A 12,636-nucleotide genomic window follows, 5' to 3' on the forward strand; every position below is an offset into this window, starting at 1 on the left:
CAGTATGGAGATATTTGGTATTTATTCTTCTGCTGCTTTTTTTCATTTCATATCACTTCATAAAAGTCTTTCCATATTTCTTTGTATCCAACAGTTCACAGGCACATAGATTAAGAGGTATTCTTTCATTTATAAATAAGAAAAATAAAGCCCAAAGAGGTTTAGTGATTTATCCATAACTACACAAGTAGTAATTAACAGTGATCACATTTGAATCCAGTTCTTAGACTCCAGATCAATTATTCCATCTGATCCTGAGGCCTAGTTGCCTTTCAAAAAATTAAAAGCCACTTAGGAAACTATGTTTCAGAGAGACTGTTTTGAACAGAATAGCTGGCCTATGGAGTCCCTTCCAATTCTTGATTTCTGTGACTGGGATTACTCCTTATTTATGTATTCATATGTATTTATATTGAGCTAATCAATCAATAGACATTAATTAAATACTTATTTTGTTCCATACACTGAGATAAACTACAGAAATACAAAGAAAAAAGCAAAAACAGTCTTTATGTTCAAGGCATTTACATTCTAATGGGGAAATAATATGTTTATGTGTATGTGTTTATGTTTGTGTTGTTTTGTGAAAATACCTCTTTTCTTTGTGTGTCTCTATGGTCTTCCCAGATAAGAAGGCCCACTTAAAAGCAAATAATCACTTTTTTCTTATGTATTGGTATCTTTTCATAGAAATTAATATAGTACTATATCAACCAACTTAATGATATTTTATTTCATTATTTAGGTATCTTTGCACTATATATTTTTAACAGTGTTTGGCAGCAGCTCTGAATTTTCTAATATCTGGTCAAACTTTTAGTTATATATATCTGCCCTGCCTGTCTGTTTCATTCTCTTTTTTCCTAGACATGTATTTCTCTTCAGAATACCTTGTGCTTGTCTTCCTTCTCCATTTTCCATCATTTTTTACTTACCCTTTTTCTCTAGCTGTCATCATATGCCTCTCTTCTTCCTGTACATTTAAAGTGTCAGACCATGGAAGGACCTACTGCTGCTAGAAGCAGCCATGAAACTCCTGCTGATTCCATCAAAGTCAAGTGGCAGGACTGGAGGCACCAGAATATCAAATGGTGGAAATATAGGAGGATATAGATTTGCAGTCGAAAATGTGGTTTCTTTAAATTAGAGAGAAAGAGAGAGTGAGTAAGAGAAACAGACAGACAGACAGACAGATAGAGACAGAGAGACAGAGACAGAGAAAGAGACAGAAGGAGGGAAAGAGGGAGAGAGCCTCCTTTTGTTATATCTGGTAACTGAGAACAGTATTTTTAATAGATTCAATATATATTATTAAGTGTCTATTGTCATAAGTGATTGTGCTTTATCCTGGAAGAAATGAAAAGATATATATATATATATATATATATATGGAACCATTCCTTGCCTTCCTTGGGCTTACAATCTAATAATCTAAAAATCAAGTTAAACTTATCTTTTTGTACTTTAACTCCTTTTTCTCCCCCCCCCCCATACCTGGAATGTGTTCCTTCCTTATTTTCATTTCTTAAAATGCCTAGTTTTCTTCAAAACTCATGTTGTGTCAATATGAAGCCATTAGTTTTTTGAGTTGCTAGTAACTTTATGCTGCACATACATACATACACATATACACACCACATACAAACACACATGCATAATTCCACCTTTATCTCCCATCTCTGTGCCTTTTCGCTGGCTCTCTCTCCCATGGCTTTCTCTTCTCATCTCAATGTTCTGAATCAGATCAAATTCCAATATATTTTGTACATTTCTACATATATATACATATATATATATATATATATATATATATATATATATATATATATATATATATATATATATATATATATATACCTACATATATCTATAGTAGATATGTACATATGTACATGTTATCTCTCCTGTATAGACTTGGAGGGTACATTGAGGGCAGGGCCTGTTTTGCTTTTGGCTCTGTATACCTTGTTCTTGGGAGAGATGAAGTGAATAAGACACAAATAGATTCTTATGATAGGAGATATTACATGGTTTATGCATTAGAGAGATGCAGGACAAAATGTTATTTAACATTTGAGCAGGCAAAGAAATCAGAAAAAATTTTATGAAGGAGATAGAATTTAGATTAAGTTTTTAAAAAATGAGAATTCAGTGGACAATAGGATAACAAAATGCTATAGGTCTAGGGGTCATAAATAAATAAAGTTCAGAGGTAGAAAAGTGCAAGGCATATTTTGGGGCATAATTTGATTGGAGCATAAAGTAGCTTTATAGATAGAGCATAGAAACAAAAGAAAATATCAATTCTGACTAATAGCAGTATGAAGATGGTTAAATCATTTAATCTTCCTAAACCTCAGTTCCCATATATATAAAATGGGTGTAACTATCCCTATCTTGCAGATTTATTATGGGGTTCAAATATGAAAATGTTTATACAGTACTTTCCTACTTTAAAGTACTATGTAAACATAAACTATTAGTACTGTGTGATAAGCATGAGGCAATTGAAACTATTATCCTTAGTAAATCTTCAAAACCACAAATTCTGAATACACCTATCTGAAATGTTTTTTTCAATATATATTTACCACACACAGAGTTAGATTTGAATGTGGGTTTGTCTTGAGTTTTAAAAATATGAGTGAGCGTTAAATAATAGAAATACAAATGTTTTAAGTCTGAAAATGCTCCAAATAAAATAATAAAGCCACACTAGAAGATCTAGTTCAGGGGAACATAGAAATACCTCTATTTTCTATTGGTTTTATTATTATTCACCAGTGGAGGGAATGACACTATGATTCCTCAGAATGTTGTGAATGAAACTCATCTGTCTCATACCTTGTTGAGGATGCTGGGAAAGATATGAAAGGTTTTTTTAAGCTATTTTCTTTCCATCTTGTACAAGAAACTAAGGTCTCACGTCAACTCTGCCTAAGCTAAAGGCTGAGTAAAAAAGAATACATCTTTACTATGCAATCATCTGTGGTTGAAAACTATAATAGTCAGTTTTTCTATCCATCATATTGACTGGATTCCACCACTGTTTTGTCAGACAGGTGATCTAGTAGATGAGACTTGTCCCAGAGTTAGAAAGACCTAAATTCAGTTCCTATGTCAGACACTAGCTGTGTGACTATATGCAAGTCATTTAAATTTTTTAATTTTTAAAATCTATAAAATGGAGATCAAATGAGATTTTATATATTATTTATATGTGTGGGAATATATATATATATATACATATATATATATATATATAATTTTATAAATTTTAATGCTGTTAATATTACCTGTTATTGTAGTTTTATTGCTATTTTAACAAAGATAACCACTTTTTTAGTTCATCAAGAAAGTTGAATATTATCTTAATGACAATATCAATTCGCTAATTATTTATTGAGTAACTGCTTTGTGTGAGGGGTTGTGTTAGCATATAGTTATTAACAAAGTAGAGGAAAATTCTCAAACCAAATCAACAAGCATTTATTAAGTATTTACTATGTGCTAGGCACTTATAAATCCTAAGGAATACTAAAAAAGGCATAAACATTTTTCCAATTCTCAAGAGCTCACATTCTAATAAGGAAGAAAGTATGTAGATGAGTATGTACATCCAGGATGCATAGACAAAAAAAAAGGGATTTAATCTCAGAGGGAAGACACAAGCATTGTGAAGAATGAGGAAAGGCCTCCTGCAAAAGATGGAATTTTATCTGATTCAGAACATTGAAATGAGAAGAGAAAGCCATGGGAGAGAGAGCCAGTGAAAAGGCACAGAGATGGGAGATACAGGTGGAATTATTCATGTGTGTTTGTATGTGGTGTGTATATGTGTATGCATGTAGGTGCAGTATTGTTGGATTGTAGAGTTCATGGAAGGGAGTAACTGAAAAGGTAGAAAAAAACTAGGTGGTAAGTATTTTAAAAGCCAAATATAACATTTGATCATAGAGGTGATAAGATTCCACTGAAGCTTATTAAGAAGTTAGAATTGTGCTTTAGCAAGATCATTCTGGAAGCAGATTGGATGTATGGAGTAAGTTCAAAAGAAGGCCTTGAGGATGATACTTAGATTGTAAGCCTGGATGACTGGGAGGATGTGGTATCCATAATAGTAATAGGAAATCTGGGAAGAAGGAAAGATTTTTGTGGAAAGAAAATAAATTCTGGAATCTTCTAAGAATGGATATTGTTCCTTCTGGGGATGGAGCCAAGATAGTGGAGTAAAGTCAGGAAGCTGCTCGAGTTCTCTCAGTTTCCCTTAAAAACTATATGAAAGCCCTGAACAGAGTCTGATGGAATAAAGCCACTCTTCAGTCCAAGGCAGACTGGAAAAACTTCAAGAAAGGCCAGTCTCACTGGGGTGAACCCTGCTCAGATAGACTCTTGGAAAACCAGTGGGAGTGTCTTAATCACACTAAAAAGAAAATAAATTCTGTTCTGAAGATGTTAAGTTTGAGAAGCTTATAGGATATCTGGGTTCAATATATATGAGTCAATTAATTGGTAATGTAAGACTGGAAGTCAGGGGTGGGATTTAGGGCTAAATAAATGAATCTGAGAGTCATACATAGAGACAAATGATAATTGAAGACACAGGAGCTGATGTGATCACCAAATTTCATTGTTTTGAAGGAAAAGAGGTCCAATGACAGATCTTTGAGAGACCCATCCAGTGAGCAGATTATCTATCTAAATGAAGATCAAGCAAAAGTGACAGAGAAGGAACAGTCAGAAATATAAAAAAAGCATCAGGGGAAAGTGGTGATATGAAAATCCAAAGAGGAACGTCTATCCATGAGAAGTGGGCGATTGACAGTGTCACAAACTGGAAAGTCAAAAAACAGGAGATTTTAGAAAAGGTCACTGGACATGGCAATTAAGAGGTAATACATAACTTTGGAGAGAGAAGTATGGGTTGAATGACAAGATCAGAAACCGCAAAAGGTTTAGAAGAATGAAAGGAAAGAGAGACACCAATGGATCTCTCAGGAGCAATTTAGGATCTAAATTTGTAGAAATAGAACAAGATCAGAGATTTTTAAGGATGCAGACTCACAAGAGTTTGTAGGCATCAAGAAAGCAGAAGCAGACAGTAGATAGATGAAGATTAGTGAGAAGGGAGTGATAGAGAGGGCATTCTGATGAAGAAAAAAGGATAAAAAGTGATCAAGCATGCATATGCAGGGGTTGGCAAGGAGAAAGAGCCACGTCTTCTCATGAGACAGAGATGGATGAGACAATAGTGGAGAAAGAGTGATGTGAGTTGAAAAGGAGAGGAGAGGATAGAGCTTTTAGTGAATGGTGGCCTTTTTTCCCCACATAAAATAAATACAAAGTCTTAAGCTGAGATGTCTGAGGAGGAACTTCCATGGAAGGTTTGAAGAAGGAGGGAATGGTTTGGAATTGCCCCTGTCAGGAGGTGGATAGTGAATGGATTAAGGAGGCATAAAAAGACTGACTTGCTCCCATGGAGGCCTAATTGAGGTCATGTAATATAAATTTGTAGTGAACACAATTAGTATATCCTTTCATTGTGTTCAGCAGCACCATATAGGATCAAAGACAGAGAAGGGCAGAAGAAATTTAAGACTGGGGCTTGTCAGGATCATGGATCAAGATACTTGAGTGGAGAAGGATAGTGTGGAGATGAACTGGTATACTTTGAGTTCAATATGGGGAAGGAAAGAAACAGTAACCAGTGCAAGGATGATGGGGCTGCTCAAGGCCACTCATTTATTCCTGAAATAATCTGGAGCTGACTATATTATCCCCTTATTTGAATGCCTACCTTTGCTAACAGCTGGCGATTTTCTCAAGGATATAGTTACCATTTTTTGACAATATTTGTTATAGAATTACTGAATATAACATGCAGGACTATCATTTAATTTAAATCCTATCATGCCAGTATTCACACATAACTTAAAATCCATTGAAAATGGGTTTTAGTGCCTTTGTATGTATATACTGAGAGGCTTAGGAGGGAAACTTTAGGATCTCTAGACTTCTAGATTCATTTAATATTAATCTCATACCTAAAAGTCTTCATTTTTTAAATAAAAAATATTGTCCTGGTATGTTTCTATTTAGAATTATTTAATGACTTGATCACATGTTTATAAGTGATAAATAGATTCCCTTTCCATCATAGATGTAAATTATAGTTCAGTATGGTATAGTATAGACAGAATTTAGAAAATATTATGGTCTAGTTAAATATTATGAGAACCCCTGGAGTCAAGAGACAGTCTGATCTGTAAATTGTTTGATTTACTGTGTATGTACATATACTGGATATGTATAAATATATATATATGTAAATATATATACATGGGGGTATTTAAATAAGCCTTTGTTAGAAAGAATTCAGCTATGTAAAGAACAGATGTCAATTGTAAAATGCTTTCAAAAGGCGACTATTATTATTATTTTTCTAACCCAATGATTAAATCTATAAATTTTAAGGCATGTCCTTTTTACAAACTTCATTCAAAATTAATATTATTTTATTGACATTGAGACCATTCTAAAAAGTCTGGAATTAGGGAGCATATAGAGGTTGGGGGTTGGCATGCTCAATTGATAAAAATAATCAAAATTTCTTCCTTAGAAATTTCTATATGTCTATGATTTTCTTAAAAGAAGGATTATTGTTAACAGTACCAGGGTGAAAACCCATGTCTCCCCAGCTTTCATGTCTTGAGCTTTTCCCAGTAGTGGTGCCACAATAAAATGACAGGTTTCTGCAATAGCTGCCAACTTCTCCGGCCCTGAATAGATTTTAGAGACCTGAGTTATCCAACTTAGTTATAGCTGCATTGCCAAAATGAAGCACATAATTGACTCCGTTCTGTGCCTTGTAGACAGGCAGTCTTGAGGGGAGTTTGAATACTTCAAGTACTGTAGACAAGGGACTTTCAAGCAGTCATAAATCGGTAAGGTAACATCAGCTTGGAGTAGTCTACCCAGGTGCGGATATGAGGCTATTGAAAAGTCATTGTGAGAAGATGGTGAGAAAGAAGTGAGTTTGAAGTGGAGATTTGGTTGCTTAGTGTTGAGGCTTTTTTTTGAGCATCTTCAATGAGTTTGGCACTGAACACAAGTCTGAAATGACATGAGTTCTGTAAAGTTTATAAGGAATGGCCTAGAAGCAAAATCTGTAGAAAAATGATTCAAGCTGGCATTGGTATAGTGATCCAAGATTTGGCAAAGCACTTTATATACTTCATCTCAGTTGATCCTCACAACAGAACCATGAAATATTCCCTATAATTATCCCCATTTTTCAATGGAGGAAACAGACATAAAGAGGATAAATGAGTTGACTAGGGTCAATATTTGAGGTTTTTCTTTTACTATATAATGCTACCCCAATATGGATGAAAGCAAATAAATGGTGGTTAAGTGCTCTCTGAAGTTCAAACTTCAAAGGTGATATAGATATACCTACATATACAAACTTGCATATTCATTCTACATAGGTGGTACAGTTAAATAAGTGCTAGATTTGGAGGCAAGAAAATCTGAGTTCAAATGCTACTTTAGACAGTTACAAGTTGTGTGACCCTGGACAAGTCACTATACTTTAGTTTCTTCCTATTCTTCCTAGTATTCCTTCCTATTATTCTGTGGGAATAATAATAACCCTATCTTATAGAATTGTTCTGAGGTGTGAGATTCACAGTTAGAGAGCCCACCCCAAATGTTCATATCTGAAATGACTGCTTATTTTCTCTACATATTTTATAATCTATTTGTGTCCAACCCGTGTGCAGAGCATGCTGAATTCATATTGGTTTGAGCAGAAACAATCAGCCACACTGTAACTATACTTTAATATAGTGATATCATTTTTGTCCTTTTTGACAACGAAAGAAAACAACCATCCATACCAAATTTTTCACAGATATGTTAAGTCCCAGTCCACCCCTGACTGGTGTTGACCTGGGAAATGGAAATCTAACTCTTGTGCCTCAATCCCCTGTTCTTTTCCTCAAAATCTCCCCTTTCAGTCATCAGTTTTATTTCATTGCCTTCTCTTCTCTCTGTGTCTCTCAGATCTATTCAAATTGGCTTGGATTTATTTTATTCTTCCCCAGCCCTACTTTTCCAGTTTTCTCTACTTCTTCTAGACACTGGCAGACACCAAGTCAACAAAGAACCAGTTCTAGTCAATTGGCCAATGGAAGAGAGTAGATGCTAGGAGACTTTTAAATGCCAATTACTGGAAAGCCTCCGTGAATTCCAAGCAGAAAAGAGAGTACTTGAGGTATTATTAGCTACTCTGGCTTTATTCTCATTGTCCTTCTGCTTACAGTAAACAGCCTTCCAGATGGTGCTGTGTGTTCTCTACTTTAGTGGGTAGGAAGAAAAGAAGATCGAGGAAAATTTCCCTTGCTCCATGTGGGAGCAAATTTGTCTTAGTTCCATTTGAATCTAAAGTAAGCCATCTGAAATTTTTAAAAAAGAGAATTTTGAATACAAAGTGAACAGCCAAGAGAGGTAGGCTCTTGAACTCTGAAAATCTCTGTTGGTTGAGTTAAAGAAGTAACATAATGGGAGAGAAAGACAACTCCTTGATTTCCTACAGTAGATATTTCATATTGCACTTAGCTTGATTTACTTGAATATTTTGGAACTTCTATTCTCTCTGTTTATTGTTTTTTTTTTCCATTTTAATACAGACTTTGCCCCTTACCCAAGCCTGGCTTGTTACTCCTTTGAGAGTTTTTCAGACATCATTAACCACAGGAAGAGAACATAACACAGCAGAAACTTGGGATTGAATAACAGCCTTAGAATTCAAACTGACACCATGTATTATTGTTTGCATTATATACTAAACAGTTATTAGGAACAATTAGCAATTAAGGACTCTTAGGTGCAGTTATCTGGTATTCAACAATATATTCTGAATAGCAGGATAAGTGCTTTGGCTGCAAGCCAATCATTCAAAAAAAATCAGCAAACATAGAAAACTCCCAACAAAAATTTGTGTTTCTTTACAGCTATTGAATAAAGCCTTTTAATCAATCAAAATTGATGTCTGAGTTGGGCTGAGCATAAACTTGCACAGTATATTATATAATATATATCTATATCATTTTCATATGACCAGATCATCTCAAATGACTGCTTATTTTCTCTACATATTTTGTAATCTACTTTTATGAGAAAGAAATAAATGATGAGGAGAAAAAGTTAACGACAAAACTATCTGTGAATTGCATACATTTTAAAAGAAATTTCCAGGACATACTCTGGTTTTCTTATACATTTAGCACAACCCCCAATAAGACCTGTATCTTCAGATCTCTACAATCAGGTAGTCAATTAACAAGGAGCCAGTAAGTGCCTACTGCGTGCCAGACAGGATAGAAAAGACTTAGCTAGGCTACAAAGATTAAAATGAATCGGTGCCTTTCTTTAAAGAACTTTCATTATATAATGTTGATTATGTTTATTATAATGACCCAGAAGGAGCAAAAGATTTCAAATTTCTTTCAGAATTATAAAAAAGTGTTGAAATCGCCATTAGTGTGCTTTTAGTGAAATTATTTTTGTTGTATTATCTTTCTGAAAATGAAAAACACTTACGTCAATTTAAGTTCATCACTTAATCAGAATAGCCTTTCCTTAGACATCTCATAAAACCAAAACAAAATGAAAGTAGTTGTCTTCATCTTATAAAGGTACTGATTGTAATTCAAGAATTGATCAGAGTCCACAGAATTTTTTTCTCCTATAAAGAAGAGAATCATTATAAAGAAAACTTTCTATTCTAAGGATCAGGTAAATGTTTGTTGAATTGAATTGAATGGGGTGAGGTAAGATGTGGTGAGAATGTATATAACTTTTCTGGGATGCAAAATATATTAACCTGTGGGTCTAATGATATAAATTAAAGAGCAATCCTTAGTTGGCTAATCTAATCACTCATAATTTGGATGGGTGCTATTACTGATCAAGGGATTCACCAGGGAATGTCTATCTATCAACCTATTAGAATTTGTGATACAATTCTTCATAATTCAGGAGAATACCAATAACCTAAAGGTGTTGAAAGTCCATTGCATGTAAGTTGATATCTGAATATAAGAAAGCTCCATGGACAAACCAAGCATCATATAATAAAATCATAATATCAGAGAATTGGGGGAAGAAGAAAAAAATTTCTATTTTACAGTAAGAGATTTACAGATTTTAAGAATTTTAAATTCATCTATTCTCTATTACTTTAATACATTAAAAATTGAAATTAATAGATCAATTTGAAAAAATAGAAGATACATTTTTGATAAGAGCATTTTACTTCTTTAGCCAAAAAAAAAAAAAAAAAAAAAAAAAAAAAAAAAAAAAAACAAGAGAGCTAAAGTGTAGGGGAGAGAAAGTGAAAATAAAAAAGATAGATATCTAAATGATCAATAATTAACTTCAATATAGAAAAAAAAAAGTTCTTTTAGAAACTCAATAAAAATCTAGGCATTTAATGTAAATTATAACTACAGATTTTATTTTGAAGTGACATAATTTGAGATTTTGAAGATTCTCTATTTCCTTTTTTATTATAGCTTTTTATGTACAAATATATGTATGAGTAATTTTTCAGCATTGACCCTTGCAAAACCTTCTGTTCCAACTTTTCCCTTCCTTCCCCCTCCCCCCTCCCCTAGATGGCAGGTAGTCCCATGCATGTTAAATATGTTAAAGTATACATATTTATACAGTTATCTTGTTTAGTAGGAAAGATCAGATTTAGAAAGAAGATAAAAATAAACTGAGAAGAAAAAAACACAAATGCAAGCAAACATTAACAAAAAGAGTGGAAATGTTATGTTGTGGTCCATACTCATTTCCCATCCTACACTGGGATGTAACTGGTTCTGTTTATTACAGATCAATTGGAACTGATGTTCTCCATTTCCTTTTAAAATTTATCAATATCTATGGCATGTCAGCAAGACAGGAAAAATTTGGATTTCAATAGAGATTCTTCTGTGTGGAGAACATGCATAAAGCTTAGGTATTACATACTATTCAAAAAGGCCTTTTCTTTAACTTGCTGGTGATGTCTGGATAAGAATACACCTTTCATGAAGGAAGAATGATTTCTTAGTTTTTTGGTCATAAATGGCCATTTCAAACAGTATATTTATGTATCTGTTGTTTCAAGATTTCTGTATCTTTAGATATTGCTAGCCAGAAACATTTCCAGAAGATGGAGCAGTGACTCAGGCTGTGAGTTCACCTATCATGTGACATTCAGAGGGAAGAAAAATCGATTTCAATTTTCAGAATTCTTACAACAGAGTCTTAAAAGTAACAGTTATCCGGATTTAAAAAATGGATCTGAAACACACCCATATGAATTAGATTTACAACAAGATTCTTAAATGTAAGTACTTTACTGAAGTCTGTTGGTGCAGGAGAATCAAAGGAGACTTAAATTTAAGTACAAAGTGAGGTTTCCTATGAATAGATGTTGCAGTTAAATACTGAAGGAAGAGAGGGAAGGAGGATAGGAAAGAAGAAAAGAATGGAGCAGGAAGAAAGAAAGGAAAGGGGAGAAAATAGGAAGGGTAAAAAGGAGGAAAAAAATAAAAGGAGAAAGAGGAAAGGAAGAATAAGAAAGAGAAGGCTGAAGGAAGGGAATGAGAAGGAAAAAGAAGAGAGAACAGAGGAAAAAAGGAAAGAAAATGCAGGGCAAAAAAAAAAATAACAAAAACTACACAGTTGTCAAAAGAAAAACTGGTTAGTTGCTTCATAACATGATAGGAATAAAGGCTAAGAGCAAATGTTTTTCCTCCAAATGCATTAATACTGCATCTTTATTCTACAGGTAACAAGATTACATTCCAATTTGATCTGAGTAATAATGTTAAGACCATTGTAGAGCTAAGTCTTAACAGAAATAACAAATTGATATATTTTTACAATTAACAATTTGTTTTGTTACTGTTCTTCACAAGGGTCATGGCTATCATATGATTTGGATTTCTATCTCTGACATATTTTATATTTTATATTTATTAGATTTAGCTGATTTCCATATTGAATGAAAACATTTAATGGTAATAAGTTCAATTTATAATAAAAGGTGCTATTTAAAAATGGAGTAAAGCTTCTCTGATTATTTAATATTGAAAGAGTGAACCTGAGCCCATCCTATTCTTCCTAGCCTTTGTAGATCCACAGATGGCTAGTAATTAAGTGAAAGAACTTCAATTGACTAATTTCTGAAGGACCTTCTTCAGTTTATCTCACAGAGAACATCCCTTATGGCAAAGGAAATATTTGCCATAACAGTCTTTTTTCAAAACTTATCTATACTTTTTATTTCCTAAAATGTATCCTTGTTTCCCTTCAACATAACATATTCCTTTCCTTTATATGGAAAATCAAAGACAACTGACACAACCTAACTACAAGACACTTGACTTTTTGCTATCACTCAAAATCTATTTGCATAATCATTCATGAAAGGTGTAGTTGGTGAAAACCTAAGGAGAGAAATCCTGGTTTTCTGGCTTCCAATGAGAAGATATATGGTTGCAGATTCTCTTCAGATAGGAGTCATTGAACAGAGAGAAAGACTCAGATGAAGCTAATATAAAGAGATTAGAATTG

The 12,636-nt window shown here is 33.5% G+C and overlaps 1 protein-coding gene across 13 annotated transcripts in view; it reads left to right on the forward strand.

The window, feature by feature from the left end:
• The window catches only part of TENM3 (teneurin transmembrane protein 3), a 3,351,339-nt gene that overhangs the window by 1,473,083 nt on the left and 1,865,620 nt on the right, over nucleotides 1-12,636 (forward strand). The window lies entirely within an intron of this gene.

This window comes from Sminthopsis crassicaudata, chromosome 6 (assembly GCF_048593235.1).
Source record: "Sminthopsis crassicaudata isolate SCR6 chromosome 6, ASM4859323v1, whole genome shotgun sequence".
In the NCBI taxonomy this organism is placed as follows: domain Eukaryota; kingdom Metazoa; phylum Chordata; class Mammalia; order Dasyuromorphia; family Dasyuridae; genus Sminthopsis; species Sminthopsis crassicaudata.